Source organism: Bos mutus, chromosome 4 (assembly GCF_027580195.1).
Source record: "Bos mutus isolate GX-2022 chromosome 4, NWIPB_WYAK_1.1, whole genome shotgun sequence".
Classification (NCBI taxonomy): Eukaryota; Metazoa; Chordata; class Mammalia; order Artiodactyla; family Bovidae; genus Bos; species Bos mutus.
Genome location: NC_091620.1, coordinates 31,419,170 through 31,424,553, shown reverse-complemented (window position 1 = coordinate 31,424,553; position 5,384 = coordinate 31,419,170).

Sequence of the window (5,384 nt, the reverse complement as noted above, 5' to 3'; positions counted from 1 at the left end):
ATGGCGACTTGAAAATTAATGGTAGATAGAGAAGAAATCCAGCTCCTTGAGGCCCAGGTAATTACTCTCTGATCCCATTTTACAGATCAGAAACTGAAGCTGAGCAGTTACTTCTGCAAAATCCCACAGCTGAGAATCAGTTCTGAGGGATTTTTCTTTCACCCCTAATGCCCCCATTTTTCCTGTTAGACTGTCTTCAGAAAGACAATGCAAGAGCATAATTTCAAACAGCAGCTGATTAACAAAACCCTTCTATAATTATCCTTCCTCCAACTAGAAAGTAGAATGCTGACCAGGCTGGCTCGAGTGTCCACACCTCCTACTCTTTTCAATGCTCCAAAACAGAGACTGGGGCTTTGGGCTCAGACAGTAAAGAATCTGCCTGCAATGCTGGAGACACGAGTTCTATCCCTGGGTCAGGAATATCCCCTGGAGAAGGAAATGGAAACCCCCTCAAGTATTTTTGCCTGGAGAATTCCATGGACAGAGGAGCCTGGTGGCCTATCATCCATGGGGTTGCAAAGAGTCAGACACGACTGAGTGACTAACACTACTGAGACTGGACTGTTTCCTTGATGCCCCTGGGATATACCAATATGAATAGAGTTCTCAACAGCTAGAAACCAAGATGCCCCCTCCCTCACAGGTCAAAGTCAGCTGTAAGCATCACTGTTAGGCATTGTGTACGGGTTCAGAGACCCACTCAAATATTCTTGTCTGGAGAATCCCAGGGATGGGGGAGCCTGGTGGGCTGCCGTCTATGGGGTCGCACAGAGTCGGACACGACTGAAGCGACTTAGCAGCAGCAGCAGCAGCAGGGGTTCAGAGAAATAGAATACTATTGTTGTTGATAAGATGTTTCCAGGCTGATTAGAAGACATCCCTCAATTAGGATCATCCCCCAAACATAAATATAATGAGAATCCCAAGCAACTATGGAGGAAAGTTGAAAGAGCTATTTTTGCTTCAGGACTTTGAGAGAGCCTACATATTAAACTGGGCTTCCCAGATGTCTCAGCAGTGAAGACCCTGCCTTCAGTGCTGGAGACATGGGTTTGATCCCTGGGTTGGGAAGATCCCCTGAAGAAGGGCATGACAACTCACTCCAGTAATCGCATGGACAGAGGAGCCTGGTGGGCTACAGTCTATAGGGTCGTAAAGAGTCAGACACTACTGAAGTGACTGAGCATACACACACATGTTAAACCACATGAGTGATGGTCTAACTCCCCAAATGCATAAGGACATGTGGATCCATCTAGGTGTGAAATAGATGGATGTTTTTACTCCATTCCTTTTCTTCACCCCCTTTCCTGTTTTCAGTGCTTTTAGACCCCTTGTCCTATTGCTCACCCAGGGTCTCCAGATGCCTAAACCCTGCCTCGACTGTGCAGGATAGTTTTATGCTCAACATCTTTTCCGTTCATTCCTTTCCTTTCCAAACATACTAGTTCTATTTTTCCATTCTCAGTACTCAGCTATCTTCTCAGAAAATTCAAACTTAACTGTCGGATATCCCAAATAAATATTGTGCCTTTACAGTTACTGGGAATTACTTTTGCTGGCAATCAATTTAGGCTGTGTAGATATTTCAAAGAAGATCACAAAAATAAATTCCAAACAAGTGCTTATAATATATTCTTGCTCAGATTCAGACTATATCTAAGGACAATGGTTACCATACAAACAATCTTAGGAAGTTTCTTGATTAATTTTACTTAAAAATAGAAAGCAATTAATATTCTTAATGCAGCATCTAATTTGACCTCTGTTCAGTTCTTTTTTTTAAGTTCAACAAAAAATAAAAGACCCAAGTTACCTTGCTTAAATTAGTTAAAAATAATTCATTTTAGACACTTCAAATGTTTTAAAATTTTGTGTATGACTAAGTAAAAAGAAACTTATTTTGGCTGTATCTTCAAATTTTCCTTGTAATTTACAATTACTGATCCTTAGTAAGTATTGAAAACAGAAATTTCAATGTATTTGAGGTCCCAGAATACTTACATACATATAAAACAAACAAATAGAGGCTTGAAGAAAAATCCTATCTTGGAGAAACTGTGAAAAAAATGGAAGACTAACAAATAATAAATGCTGGAGAGGGTGTGGAGAAAAGGGAACCCTCTTACACTGTTGGGGGGAATGCAAACTAGTACAGCCACTATAGAGAACAGTGTGGAGATTCCTAAAAACTGGAAATAGAACTGCCTTATGATCCAGCAATCCCACTGCTGGGCATACACACTGAGGAAACCAGAAGGGAAAGAGACACGTGTACCCCAATGTTCATCGCAGCACTGTTTATAATAGCCAGGACATGGAAACAACCTAGATGTCCATCAGCAGATGAATGGATAAGAAAGCTGTGGTACATATACACAATGGAGTATTACTCAGCCATTAAAAAAAGAAAACATTTGAATCAGTTCTAATGAGGTGGATGAAACTGGAGCCTATTATACAAGTGAAGTAAGCCAGAAGGAAAAACACCAATACAGTATACTAACATATATATGGAATTTAGAAAGATGGTAACAATAACCCGGTGTACGAGACAGCAAAAGAGACAATGATGTATAGAACAGTCTTATAGACTCTGTGGGAGAGGGAGAGGGTGGGAAGATTTGGGAGAATGACATTGAAACATGTAAAATATCATGTAGGAAACGAGTTGCCAGTCCAGGTTCGATGCACGATACGGGATGCTTGGGGCTAGGGCACTGGGACGACCCAGAGGGAGGGTATGGGGAGGGAGGAGGGAGGAGGGTTCAGGATGGGGAACACATGTATACCTGTGGCAGATTCATTTTGATATTTGGCAAAACTAATACAATTATGTAAAGTTTAAAAATAAAATAAAATTATAAAAAAAATGGAAGACCTAAGTTGTCATTTAAATTGCATACATCAGAATATAACCAATTTCATGTCACTTTTATAAACGTACATAACAGTTTCATATCCAGTGTGTATGTGCTCAGTCTTTTAATCAAGTATGATTCTTGGCTGCCCCATGGACTATAGCCTGCCAGGCTCCTCTATCCATGGGATTTTCCATGCAAATTTACTGGAATGAATTGCAATTTCCTCCTCCAGGGGATCAGATACAAATATGAACATTCAGTTCAGTTCAGTCACTCAGTCATATCCAACTCTTTGCGAACCAATGGACTGCAGCTCGCCAGGCCTCCCTGTCCATCACCAACTCTCACAGTTTACTCAAACTCGTGTCCATTGAGTGGGTAATGCCAACCAACCATCTCATCCTCTGTCGTCCCCTTCTCCTCCTGCCCTCAATCTTTCCCAGCATCAGGGTCTTTTCAGATGAGTCAACTTTTCGCATCAGGTGGCCAAAGTATTGGACTTTCAGCTTCAACATCATTCCTTCCAAAGAACACCCAGGACTGATCTCCTTTAGAATGGACTGGTTGGATCTCCTTGCAGTCCAAGGGACTCTCAAAAGTCTTCTCCAACGCCACAGTTCAAAAGCATCAATTCTTTGGCACTCAGCTTTCTTCACAGTCCAACTCTCACATCCATACATGACCACTGGAAAAACCACAGCCTTGACTAGATGGACCTTTGTTGGCAAAGTAATGTCTCTGCTTTTGAATATGCTATCTAGGTGGTCATAACTTTCCTTCCAAGGAGTAAGCGTCTTTTAATTTCATGGCTGCAAGCACCATCTTCAGTGATTTTAGAGCCCCAAAAAATAAAGTCTGACACTGTTTCCACTATTTCCCCATCTATTTGCCATGAAGTGATGGGACCGGATGCCATGATCTTCGTTTTCTGAATGCTGAGCTTTAAGCCAACTTTTTCACTCTCCTCTTTCACTTTCATCAAGAGGCTCTTTAGTTCCTCTTCACTTTCTGCCATAAGGGTGGTGTCATCTGCATATCTGAGGTTATTGATATTTCTCCCAGCAATCTTGATTCCAGTTTGTGCTTCTTCCAGTCCAGCATTTCTCATAAGTACTCTGCATATAAGTTAAATAAGTAGGGTGACAATATACAGCCTTGACGTACTCCTTTTCCTATTTGGAACCAGTCTGTTGTTCCATGTACAATTCTACCTGTTGCCTCCTGACCTGCATATAGGTTTCTCAAGAGGCAGGTCAGGTGGTCTGGTATTCCCAGCTCTTCAAGAATTTTCCACTGTTGTTGTGATCCACACAGTCAAAGGCTTTGGCATAGTCAATAAAGCAGAAATAGATGTTTTTCTGGAACTCTCTTGCTTTTTCCATGATACAGCAGATGTTGGTAATTTGATCTCTGGTTCCTCTGCCTTTTCTAAAACCAGCTTGAACATCTGGAAGTATTCTCCAAGTTAAAGATGTGTAAATAGGCTACTCAGAGAACTATATTTCCCAAATCTTAACCAGCAATATCTGATACCTCATGAAAGTAAAGCATTTTGAAATATAATTAACTTAAGAGACTATGAATTTGGAAAATATTACAACTTTTTAAAGAAAGTACCTTACTATAAGGGCTAAAAATGTCAGTGACCTAGTCATTCTAAATATAAAAATTAAATAGCAAAAATTTATTAGTGTTTCCATCACTCTCTAAGGGACTGGATAATTTTCCTCTAAAAATACAGTCCTATAATGGAGAAGTTATGGTTCTTCCCTATTTTTTTTTTTGCATAATTTATATTTTTGGGGTTTTTTTTGGCTACTCCTCACTGCACATGGGATCTTAATTCCCTGACCAAGGATCAAATTCATGCCACCTAAATTGCAAGCATGGAGCCTTAATCATGGACTGCCAGAGAGTCCCTAGTACTTCTCAATTTTAATGATTCTTTTCATTGTCCCAAGAGTTTGTGTGACTCCCAATTCTGGAATAGTATAGTTACCAAGAGGCCTTCTAGTATTGATCTTTCTTTGTAACAGAACTTTCTTATAGGAAACACAACTTACTGTCCAGTTCTGTGAGATTCTAGTCAACTTCTCATTGTTTTCATCATAAATTAATAAACTGAAATTTTCATATATAAATAAAATCTTTCAGCATCTTTCAGATCTTACTTAGCCTTAACTAAAATGTGAAAATTGAGTTCCAGTACCTGAAAATTGCTGGATATGTGATCAACTTATCAATAAGTAGACACGCTTTGAGTCTCAAACTCAGGACAGCTTCTCTGTCTTTCACTTGGCATTTGCCTCATGAACATGGTCCAATTCATTCAGTTCCGTTGCTCAGTCATATATGACTCTTTATGACCCCATGAACTGCAGCACACCAGGCCTCCCTGTGCATCACCAACTTCTGGAGTTTACTCAAACTCATCTCCATTGAGTCAGTGATGCCATCCAACCATCTCATCCTCTGTTGTCCCCTCTAGCCTTCAATCTTTCCCAGCATCGGGGTCTT